At 39.5% G+C, this 13,116-nt stretch overlaps 1 protein-coding gene across 1 annotated transcript in view; it reads right to left on the bottom strand.

Annotated features, from left to right (window-relative positions):
• The window catches only part of ZFYVE9 (zinc finger FYVE-type containing 9), a 56,817-nt gene extending 43,757 nt beyond the window's left edge, over positions 1-13,060 (bottom strand). The window contains exon 1 of the mRNA XM_027648952.1: positions 12,968-13,060. The gene's annotated coding sequence lies outside the window, so the exon portion shown is untranslated. The remainder of the gene's footprint in view (positions 1-12,967) is intronic.
• Between the last annotated feature and the right edge of the window lie 56 nt (positions 13,061-13,116).

Here is a 13,116-nt window from a genome sequence, read left to right as displayed (position 1 = left end):
AAAATGTTTACAACATTAAATGGAAGTAATCTAAAGTAGCACAAATTGGAATAGCTTATAATAAACGGAAAAAGACTGAAAAAGAAGCAATTCTGATACTATGTTAAAGTAATGCAGAAAATGCTCAAAGCTTGAAGAGATGCTAAAAAATGCTTCCATCTACTGGCAAAGATCCAACTCCTAACTACACCAGAGATCCTCTATAATGTGCTACCAGAGAGAAGATGTCTTTGAGTAGGCAGGGAGACATTTGCAGCCATTTTAAGGCACTTTATTACAGTTAGATTAGTTGAACTAGGCATTATCTCCAATGCAAATCCACATTTCAATGCTGGTATCTTTCCTTCATCCCTTGTCTACACCCTGAAATATCAGATGGGAGATTCAGAGACTCCGGACATGGACGTGCTCAGGGCCAAACTTTGCAGGAATAAAAACTGCAATAAGAAATCCCATAGCAGGGGGTTCCATCACCAGGAAATCAGAGTTCTTAAACAAGAGGGGAAACAGGACACACATCAGTTATACAACATAAATCACTTTATCTGATCAATTACTCTGGAAGCTACATCTTCACAAGTGGAAAAGTTGGGGGTTCTTCACTCAAGTGATGTAATTCTTGCAATAATGGCAATTTACCACACCCCCAACAATGTGGAGCTCTTTCTACCTAGTGTGTGCCAAATCAAAGGTTATTAAGTGTTATAGAGTGTTATAAAGAGTTTGTGACACAGCAGTACCAATATCTGTCACACATATGAAAATGCCTGCAATGGCAAGGACTTCAGATTAGGCCCCAAATGAAACATTTCAAAATGAAGTGTTCTATTAGTAATCAAAGCAGCAGTCATGCAATGTAACCAGAGAAGAGAATGATAGTTTTCAAAATTCTAATTTATTAAAGGATACTCAGTAAATGACAACAGAATTTTTTAAAAATACGTGGTCTAAACCACAGCTCAGGATTAGAAAATCCCATCAAAACTCACCACAAATCCATTTCATAAGAAACACTAACAGCAGCAGCAAGAGATAAAATGTAACAAATATAAACAAGATACAATTGTTGCCAATCCTTTCCCTGCACCAAAAGCTCCAGATGACCAAGTATCCTTCAGCTTTACTTCCAGTAATTTGCTGATGTTCCTACTACCCAATGTAAATGCACCAAAGAGCAGACTGGGGCGACAGGCTATTTCTGTGTAATACAACACTTTGTACCAGCTCACTACCCATGAATGCTGACAAAGATAAACTATTTCAATGTTGCATTGAATTGTCTTTTTTTCCAATCAACTGAGCAAACAGAGCTGGACAATGCCTGAAGCAGAACAGTCTCTCTAACGATTTCACTAATATTTACATCTTTTGCCTTGACTTTTCCCCATGCCATTTTGAAGCCATTATTTCACTTTTGTCTCTAGCCAAGTTTCCGTAAGGAGACATTCACACATCCTGAGCAGCACTAAGGCCCTCAAAAGAACAGCAACCTCAAGGAGGTGCTGCAGGAAACAGGGGGACACAAAAACTCCAGCAGCATTCTCAACCTTTGTGCTCCAGAAAGTAAAAGCAGCCCAACTGGAAAGGACACCTGCTTTACAGCACTTTACAGTAGAAAATAAATTCCATTTTCTACCCTTTTTACTGTTTCAAGGAGAAAGCAATTGATTTGTTTTCTTTACACAACCCCAGCCCTGCCAAGCAGCCTCAGCTGGGCCCTGAGCACCTGGAGACAGGAACCAAGTCCTGCTTATGTAACTGCTTGGGACTGCCTGGAACAGGATCCATCCCTGCTCTTGGGAAGAACAAACAGATAGGTTTACACTGCAATTCTGCCTTCCACGCAAGTTTTTCCAGAGGAATACAGTTGGAAAAAAAAAGGAGAAAATTCTTTCCTGAGCTTACTCATATGCTCATATGTTTCAAAATTTGGTTTATATATCTGAAGTTTCATAACACTTTGCTTCATACAACTCCCAAGTTTAAAATACTGTAAAATACAAAAAGCTAATGCATTAAACATAAATTTAATATGAAATCATGTTTCTTAATTTGTGCATGGATTCCATGTAATATCATCAATGTAACAAGGTACATTTTTTAAAAACATCAATCCATTTAACATACTGATCCGAAGCTGTTACTTAGCTTTTTTCAAATACAAACAAAACATACAGAATAAGTAGGTTTATGGGATGAATTTTTATGTTTCTATATTTGAGAAACAAGAGTTTGACTATAGTGTTTAACAGGTTTGAAGAATAAAATTATTTAAAGCCACATGCTATGTATCTCAGAGTGAATCAGTCTTGTATTCTAATACTTTCTGAATTTTTCTTCTTTCTAATATAGGGTAGAAACAAGAACGAAACCCAAACAGACTCAACATTATTTCAGATGTTCCTCATATTTGTGCAATAAGGTCCCCTAGAATCAGTAATTAAAAACCTCCCACTGCCAAGGAACTCGCCTTTTTATAAAGGGGCCGATACCTGTGGGTGCTGTGAGCAAAATCTCTATCTGATAATAAAACCAGAACAGTCAACACAACCAGAATGGGACAGATGAGAAGGACAATGGGCAAGAAGGGAAACTGCTTTGCTACCATTTACCAGCCCATCAATTCCAGTTGTACCCACTGGGGAGAGAAGCTGCCAGAAGTGACACAATTTATGCCCTCAGCTGCTCTTTAGAGAAAGGACAAACTGAACAGAAAAACACTCTGGAAGTCCACAGTCCCTTTCTACTGAAGAGCATCAGTCAGCTACTAAAGCCACCTTTATCAGCACACTACAGTTTCCAACAGCACAGTGGTCATTTCTGCTCATCTGACAACAGAGTTCTAAAATCTTACACACATTTTAAAGAAATATCATAATTAATAGACAGCAAACAGTTACTATTTTTCAAATCCTACATTATATAGAGCTGGATTACCATGCATCCCTGAAAATAAGTTTTCAGAGATCTATGGGGTTTTGTCTCATACTCCCTTCAACCTGAAATTATCTGAAAGTAAGTAACTTTTAATTGCCACTTTGTGTTGACCCTTCTATTCATACTCCACCAAGCACATTATAAAACACTGTTGTCAGTGTAGCAAAGTTCACTCCCAGGTTTGTGATCATGATCTCACATCACCCCTGATGTTCACAGTGTCTCAAGTCATCTGTAACTTGTAACTCACTCCATACAACTCAATAATCCATGGCAACACTCTGTACTGAAACTGCTACTTCTGAGCATCATTCCCATCTCTGCTGAGGTCCATTAACACATTTTTACCAGTGCTGAAGGGACTGAGCACTAACCAACAGAAATGGTGAGTAACTTGCATTTAGGTTCACTGCAAAGCCTTTTTCTTTTCCCTGATATATTGTACTACTAGAGCAATCAGGACATTTACCTGAAATTTATGTTAGACTCAAGGAAGTTTCAGCTATAATACTAAGTGCCTATAATTCTGTATCATTGCTGGCAGTCACAGGAAATAAAGGCTTAACAGATTAAAATAAAAAAAAAAATTTGAAGGCATTTATTATTAATGAGTTATGAGTATTAACACAGTTATCAGAAATCTTACAGAGGTCTAGGAACACCAAATTCTCCTAAACTCAGATGCAACATTTCTCACATAGATCAAAACTGAGAAACCTGACTCTTTTGTCCACTGATACAGTTGTTGATTCTGCTCAGCCATGACTCCCTACCTCTTTACCCCTCCTTAGACTGTGTCATACTCCTGTTTTCTTCATCTGTCTGTCTTCTTTTCCCCTCTCACATTCCCTCCTCATTCACTTCTTCCTGCACCTGTTTTCTTTCTTCCTGCCCATGCTTCCTCCTTCCTCTGATTAAAAAAGAAGAGAAACCCCATGTGTTAATATTACTGTTCAGAGCCACTGGTGTGTTGTAAACATACCAGTTGTAAACAACCTTATTAACCACATCATATTATTCCTCATGTCTAGGAACAGTGGGAGCAAAACCAATAGCAATGGTGATGCCTCCACTTTACAAACAGAAATTAGTCTTTAGACCAAATGGATATCAAAAAGGGGAAAAAAACCCACGTGGCCAAAATAACAGCTGAATCCTAAGACATTGTTGTAACTGTCAACCTGCCTCCTGCCCATCCTCATCATTATTCACCATCATCATGGCTCCTTCACAAACTTATGTAAACCCTCAGCCTTTCAGCCTGTGAAATGCAATTTTTGACACATAATTCAACACAGTATTCAACATCCAGGATCAGCACAGCTACCCACTTCCCTCAAGCATTTATGCTTGAAACCTCTAGTTAAGACATGTTTTGTTGAATACATAGGAGGCACAACTATATATTTCCCCACAGCAGAAGGTACAACAGCATTTAAAAGCCATCTGTACAGAATCAAGTTTAATAAGTAAACAAACAAACAAACAAAATTAAAATACAGCCAAAAGGAGTACTGTAGGAAAAGAATAGGGGAATAAAACCACCACAAATACAGGTCTCTATTGCCCATGAGTCTCAGAAGCAATTTCTAATAACCAACCACAGTAAAACCCAGGTTCACTCCACAGGAGTATATATAAAAAAAAAAATCTATGTGCAAATTCCAGAGATAGGTTAAAATGCATTTTATGGGTGACTTGTTAAGTGAAACTAAGGTAAATACAATATAGAGGCTATTAAACCAGTACACCAATACAATTACTGGAAGCATAAAAGCACAAAGGCAGACTGGTGCTTAAGTAACAACCTTTTAAAGTTACATTTATAAGAGTCAAGAAAGAACTGTGAAACACATGAAGTACACTGGGGTTTTATTCTGCCTTCATCATTTATACAAAAACTCAGCATGAAATCACTACAATCAGTGCAATTTGATGTTTCAGCTAAGAGGTTGCTTCAATATATATGTTATTTAAAGTAATTTGCTAATAATATAACCTAAGAAGTGGGCCTTGCACATACTTTCAAGTTCCTCAAATAAGGGATGATTAAAATACTCATTTTGAATTAACCAATAGAGCACTCACAATGTACCTTTGTGACATGATGACAACCAATGTGCTCTGATAAACTATCAGTGTGACTGGCAAACAGAAACAGTAGCTGTGTACTGAAGTACAAACCCCCCAAAGGGTCTAAATGGGATACCTGTGCCTTTCTCTAAAAACCCAAGTCTCAGGAACAAGCCATTTCCAACCTATAGCCTGTATTTCCAAGCTATAGCAGGTACTTCCACAGTATCACAGGAGAATGTGCTATTTCCAAAAGACTGTTAGATAAATGAAAAAAAAATTAATATACAAAGAGGGAACTTTCCTCTTACATTATCTCAACTCATATTAAATGTTCATTTATCTGCATTACAGTGTAGATAGGGAATAAAAAATTACACTGACATTACTGGTTTGCTGGGTATATTTTAACCATGTAACTTTTGTTTCTCCTCCAGCCTACAAAGAGAACTCAGTGTTCACAGCCTCAGTAACACAAATAAGAGGATTTACACAGTGGTAAAGTGTTCAGATGCTATCACTTCTCAAGTGTTGTATCTTTAATCTCCTACAGAAATTAGGATTGTGGGATCATATTGTTCACTTATTCTCTATGTCCATATTTAAAATATATATATGTGTCATGAAACATAGCATTTAAGTAAAGACAAATCCAAAGGACTGTCCTCTGAGGGAAAAGCAAGCTGCTATATTTATTTTAGCAGTAACCTGCTGGGCAATCAGTACCTACACAGCTCTGGAAAAAAACCCCAGAATTATGGTGTTATATGAGAAAGATGGGATTAAATGCAGAGGGGAAAGCAAGGGAAGAGATACTATGAGGCAAAAAGGATTTACATCTACAGGAAAACAAGATTCCTTCAGTCCACTGATGGTAGAAAAAATGCTTCCTAATAAAGTATCTCAAAGGCCTTGGATACATAAAACATAGGACATGATTTAGACTATAAACTTATTCAACTCATCTTCCAACTGGAAACAAAACAGTTCTCTCCATCTCCAGATTGTGTAAGAATTTCCCTGCTACTTACAAACTCTTTTAAAAACTCTAAGGAATCACAAATGAAAAATAAGTCCCAGCCAGCAGAAATGAATCTGGACTTTAGATTCCCCAGTTTCACCTGGAGTGATGGGAGGTCCTTTATCCCTGGACCAGCACACTGCACTGGCTCAGTCCAAGAACCACTGAACACTTCAGAGAATCAGCTTAACCAAACCCAGTTCTCCATCCTCAGTTCTGCAGGATGTCAGGCAACATGCTCCTTGGACCTGTAATGTCCTCAAAAGGCAGGTAGGCATTATCCCTACTCAACAGCTGGTGGGAGTGGTGACACACAGGATACACTTTTCTCTCTCATATCATGCTCATTTAAGAAATCACCAGCACAGACATCCACCCCTCTTCTGCACAGACCATTGAGGCCCACCTGCCTTTGCTCCTCTAGCACACCTGCAGGAAAAGGTGTGCACCTCTTCAGCACTGCACTTCCCAACCTGGGACAGAAACATTTTGGTTAAATTGATATGCAAAGCTCAGAGCTGCAGAACTTGATGAAGGAATACAAACTGAATTCTGTCGGGCATGTTGGGCAGATGACAGGAGCAGGGATTACCTGTCACCCCCACACAAATCACAGAAGTCTCATCTCAGAGACAGAGGATGTGAGGCACACCCAAGGTCACAATGAGGTCTGAGCACCACAGACCAGAGGAACCCACATCACCCCATATTTTACTATTTATGACACCATTCTTCAACCTTGCTCTTAAAATCCAACCACTGAAAAAAAGGAGAAAGGGGAAAAAAAATCAAAAAGTTGTTGAAGAAGAAAAGGAAACAGATGAGAAAAGTTTCATTGATTAGGTTAAAAAAAATGTAAGAAAAGTACAACTAATAATAACTAAGAAACAAAACCCTCACAAATCTGAAAATATCTACAACTTTTGTTGTAGTATCTTACAAACTTCCAATAATCTGACTGGCCAACTGATCAAGCAATAAATTTTATGCATATTCATATGATTTGCCAATTCTTGAATTTATAACAACTATATCCACTATAAATTCATAGTTTCATAGTTTCAAATGGCTTGGCCTTTATTTTAGTGTTCCTAAATCAATCTTCTAGATCTCACTTGGAGTGCAAACAGGTAAGTCAACATGTACACTGAGTTCAAAGCAGAGTTTTGACACAATAAAACTGAATGTGGAAACAGAAAAGCTCCTCTAATAGTTGGTGTCATTCCAGATAAAGAAGCTATTCTGCGATTCAGAAAGTTCTTTGATCTTCTTCTTACACTGAACATTTACCAACTCCTTTTAACGGCATCAGACTACTTTTTGGGAAAATGTACCAGTGTATGTTCATCCACTGTTAATCTGTTATGAATTTGCTAATGTATTTCACCCATATTACTTCCATAAATAAAATTTTAAACTTACAGTAAAATACAAATGTTGTACTCAGAGCACGTTTGTAAAGTTTGAGTTCTATTATTTATAAAAACAGCTTCAGTATCTCACAGAAGTAAACAAAACCTTTCCAATTACAGTATTTTTACAAACTGCATGAATGCAGAAGTAAGGCTGGTAAGTGCTACTGGGGCAGTTACAGCACTTCTGTAATTGACAGAGCTCATATGAATCTCTGATATAAGTACAGCCTAATTTCAATTTATCACCTGATAAGAAGTGACCTCTGGATTCTTTGTATGCTGGGAAGAGGGAAGGACAGGTTCCTCCCAGCTACCACTTCACTAACACCAAAAAGGCACTGAACTGAAGACATGCACTAAACATTTTGCCTTTTTATGCAGGCCCACAACTGCTCTTCAGCAAAATTGAAGTGCAAGAAGTCAATAAGTGAAATTCACACTGAAACATTACAGTCATTACAGTCATAATTTGGTATATAGTATTTGTTTTCCAACTCTTAGATGGACAAGGGATTTTTTTTCTCAACACAATGAAAGGCTGAAAACACTTACAGCATCTCTGATCGTGCCTAATTCCTCTGTCACTAATGAAAAATAGCTGGGGAAGAGTCCTAAAATAGCTACCAAACTAAATTCTACAACACAGAAGTATTTTCAAACATAGATAATAGCAGAAAAAAACCAAACAAATACTTTCAGCTTTGTCTGTATTAGGCTTTAGTGCTTTTTGTAACTACTATGAATGTCAGTTCAGCTCCAGTCGGACCAAAAACCAGGGAGGGACTGGTGAAGATCCATTACTGCATTACTTTATATACAAAGCCATCCCCCAGACCAGGGCTTGGCAGCACTGTCTAAAGAACCAGCTGATGCCTCGAGCCTCCATTAGGGAGCTTTCCACCTTTGTTACTATTTTGGAACCAAACCATAACAGAAATCCAACAGAAAAAATTTTTAGAAAAATCATTAACTGGCAATACCATTTCCAAATGTAAAGCCTGATTATACTTCATTAAGCAATCAATCTTTAAAAAAAAAATAAAATCAAACTTCCTTGTTGATATCGAAAAGGGGAGAGGGAGAAGTATAGAATCAGAAGCAAAATCTATACAAGTAGCATGGAGTGCAATTCTTGACAGAAAAACCTGGAGGATCCTAGCAGAGCTTACTGGAAATTTTCTGGATCTTCAGAGTATTCCCTTAAACATCTGATACTACATTGACTCCACTGACTCAAAGGTAGATGTGTAGCTTCAGTTGTCCTCAAAACGTCAGAGATATAAGTAATAATTAACATGTATAGCAAATAAGACAAAGATATTGATATATACTCTCTGTATAATACAGAGACAGAATACAGAGGTACAGCCACTACCATTATCTGCAAACAATTCCAAGTGAAAGTTAGTAATTGCTACTTGAGAATACAGAGATAAACAAAAAAACAATGCAAGTGGAAATCTGACACCGAAGTCCATGTTTTCATTTGCCCAATGTACACCGGGGACAAAATATGTGAAAAGTTTAATACAGCGACACCAAAACTTCAAAACACAACATATGGTCCAACTGTCACACGCTGGCATTTCCAAATTATCAAATTTTACATGGAAGCAAAACAACAGTAAAGTTTCCTGAAGTTCTCTCCTCACTGGCCTTCGTAACGAACACAACTCTCGCCTTGGTTTATGCTCAGACTGAAGATATCACATGAGTTATTCAGAGAGCACTCCAGCTCCACACTTCCAACCTGTAGATTCTCTGTGCTTCAGGGACTCCACACCTGTTTTTCACATAGCTTCTCACTTTTTTTTTTACCCTTTTTTTTCACTGTGACAGAACTATGCCTGTGCAAAAGTCAACTGACTGGACTTGCTTCTTTAAGGCACCTCTCACTTGAGCAGATCTGGATGAAAGAATAGGGAAGGAACAACTTACCCAGTGTTGTCACCCATAATTTTCTGGCCATACACTCTTTGTCTTCAACCTATGTTTTTAAATTAATTAGATTTCTCTAGTCATGACCTTTATGGATTTCCCCTGCCATTCACATTAAGCCTATTTGATGTTGTGGTTGAAGGGCTGTTATTTCTTGAAGAATAAATACCAATATTACACATCCCTGCTTATCCCTTCTAGTAATACAACAGTAATATAATTACTGATGTAATAATCCAGTAATAATCCAGACTGGAATTTTTCACTGACAGAATATAAACTCAGTTTATAAGTATTTCTCGTATTCCACCTGACTGCTATGGCAACCTGAATAGTAGCATTCCTAAATATCCCAAATTCTGCACGTGTGTGATACAAAAGGGAGTAAACATCATAAAACACATTCAGAAAACAAATACCTGTCACAGACAGAAGCACTGAGTGCGGTATTCCATCAATCCCAACGAAAAGGTCCTGGGATCTGCAATGTCTTGCAATTTTCTCTAGAAACTAACTTTTAAAAGAGTGACAGAGTTTAACACCCTAAGTATGACACTCATACTCATTCCTTCCCACAAACACTAGTTGAGAAATACATTCATTAAGATTTAACTGAGCAACTTAAAATCTACAAATGTGCAACGTCTAAAAAGAATCTTCAGAGCCAAATTTAAAAAAAGAAATTGTGCTGTCCTTTTGTTTCAGTTAAGTGAAACCCAGTCAAACAAACATTAAGTAGGAAACTACTTTAGTTATCTGTAAAAATAAAATAATTTATCTCTATAAAACAAATAATGATTCTTTATATATAAATTATATTTGTGTGCATTATGATAATGGTCATTTACTTTTATCACACTGATTTTTCAGTGTGCTAATCCTTTGATAACTATATAGCCTGTTTTGCTCCAGTTAGTAGTCAAAAAAATTGTATGAATATGTATGCTGAATTCTAATTTTCCTGAATTCTAATTCAAGTAGAAACTACTATGTCAATGAAGGATCCTTGATGTATCTTTTATAACTTCCCATCCATTTACATTAATTGATATAATTTTCCCAGTGTTGCAAGATATAGCCAACACTTAAAGCCAACACAGAAGTAAAAGCTGTTTCTATCACCTAAAACTCGATACTTCCAGTTACTTTCAGCCATTTACTCTTGACTATCTATTTCTTATCGATACAAAAAGCTTTGTAAACCTACAGTATCATTGTAGGGACACATTTCTCAATGCTTCACAGAAACAACTGCAGGGAAAACCAAACATGTCAGTTCACATTTCTGTCCATTTCAAAGTTCAAGTCTCCTAAAGAATCACAAATAGAACTATAAACAGGCCACCTTTCATGTCTTCAGTCTCTTTAATCTCAATCACCTTAAAAAAATAAACAGTGGTCTTTATATAAAACTTTCAAAGCAGCCTATGAATATACTGGTGCCTCACAACAGTGTTCTGGAAAAGGTCACTGATTCATCAGCACAGGGACTGACTGTGCACTGAAACTATTGTCCCTCAACTGATTTTTGGTCAAGAAAGTCACTTTTATTTGGAAGATTCTCGGCTTAGTGCATCAAAAAGATTTTTCTGATCAACAAAACATTAATACACAAAAATCTATTTTTGGCCAACTTTTATCCAAAAGCAAAACTTCACTCTAATCCTTTACCATAATAACTTCCAGGTAATTTTTTATAGATAGCCTGTAGAGCCAAAAACCAGCAAGCTGCTTTCTGCTAAAGCTGGCGCAGCTAGTGGACAGACTACAACAGACATTAAAAGCTTATCATTCTTTGGCCACAAGTTTTAATACTGCATCTTTGTTCAGTCTCTACCTTTGTTCCCTGAGACAACCACAGTCAGACTTTATGCCAAACTAAAAAAACTGTATTTCATCTCAGCCTTAGCCCCAGGCCTCAGATCCTGAAATGTGTGTCTTTGAAAGTGTTTAATCCCCGGCCTCATAACTGACTCAAAGCTAACACACAAAAACAACACCCACTATCAGGAGTCAGTACTGCACTTTTAGGGTGGGTTTCTTCCTTTTTCACACACTAAGAGAGGTCCCACAAAGCAAAGAGAACCAATCAGTGTGTCAGAACATGGTAACTTGTACAGTGTGGATCGGGGCTTCGATTAGAGGGAGGCTTCTTTGAAATTTTAGACCCTTCTTCAGCTTCCATTTCAGATTCCCCAAACCTCTGAAGAGATTTTTAATTTTGTCTCTCTTAGGTCAAGGAGACTGTTGTTCTCATTTTGCATCACATACTGTAACTTTATAAAAAGCAGCGCACTGCTGGGTTCAGGCAGTAACAAAGGATTGTGATGTTGTTTCAACCACTGAAGGTATATCTAAAATTTGGATTCGTTCCACGCAATCAAAAATGACTTGTTAATAAAAGTTAATTACAATGTTTTCAAACATTGTGTTGTCAGCTAAATGATGCCCAAAGAAAATATAAGCTTTCATTCAAGTAGAGCATCTTTTTTGTTGTTATTATTATTTTACTTGTTTATACAGGGCTCCTTCTAGTTTTGGATTCAGCCTGGATCCAAAAATTGAGGGCAGTGTTATTCAGAAATTCTAATCTGAGACAACCACGCTTAAATAAATAAGATTCACAGAATTCAGTTAACTTTTAATATCGGAACTGAATGAAAATATGTGTAAAAATTACACCCTCTGAAAAACCTCTGTCATAAAATAATAAGGAATATCTTGTCTATAAATAAACAAGACCGTTAACACGAAAATATAAAGTCTATCAATTTCCATCTGCTACTTGTTTCTCAGCCTGGTTAACGAGATAAAAACAATTCTTGAGCCACCCTCTGCCATAGGCACCTATTTAGCCGTAGCATTTATAAGCAAGTAACCAGCCCACCTCTGCAAAAAGTCCGACATGCCAAGAGTGCCAGTTATTCTTAGAGTGAGACATGACCACAATTTCACGTAATTAGAGATGTTATAAAACGCATCCCGCCCGCTTTCCCCATCCCCCTTCACCACTACCACCATTGCAGGAGTGACTTGTTACACATCGCGATGAGCAAGTAACATTCCCTGCCCGGGAGAGAGCGGAGATCAGGCCATAAAAAGGGCACGAGATGCAAACAGGGATCCTCCCCTCGCCGGGCCGGCGGCCGCGGCTGCCCGGGAACAGCCTCGCCCTGCCCCGCGCCGGCACACCGGGGTCCCGAGGGGAGCCAGAGCTCCTTCCCTATCCCCGGGATCGCCGGCGCGGGGAGAAAGGTGCCCCGAGCGAGCGGGTCACCCGACCCGCGCGCCCGGGGACGGAGGGGGAACGGCGGGGAGGGGGCTCGGAGGAGCGGGGCGGCCGGGGAGGGCTGGGGGGCGACCGCTGCCTTCCCCTTGGCGGCGTGCGGGGGACAAGGGCGGCGGGGCGAGGGGACACCCGGAGCCCCCCGGGCCCGCGGCGCTGTCGGCGACACGGCGGCTCCGCGGAGGCGCCGGAGCCCTCCCCGCCCGCGGGGCCTCGCTGCGGGCGGCAGGGGCCTGGGGAGCGGGGTACCCCGGCCTGCCGGGCCCGGGGGCGGCGGGCCGGGCGGCGCTCACTCACCTCGGGAGGCAGCAGGCGCCGCCGGGCGTGCATGGCGAGGGGGGATCCCCCGGGTGCTGCCCCGGGAGCGCGGGGGGCCGGCGCGCCCTCGCCGCCGCCAGCCGGGCTCGCTCGCTGCCTCCGCGGCCAAGGCCGCCGCAGCGCCCGGC

This window comes from Corapipo altera, unplaced genomic scaffold, assembly GCF_003945725.1.
Source record: "Corapipo altera isolate COAL_440 unplaced genomic scaffold, ASM394572v1 112, whole genome shotgun sequence".
Lineage (NCBI taxonomy): Eukaryota > Metazoa > Chordata > Aves > Passeriformes > Pipridae > Corapipo > Corapipo altera.
The sequence above is the reverse complement of the archived record's forward strand: the minus strand, read 5'-3'. Positions and strand labels throughout refer to the sequence as shown.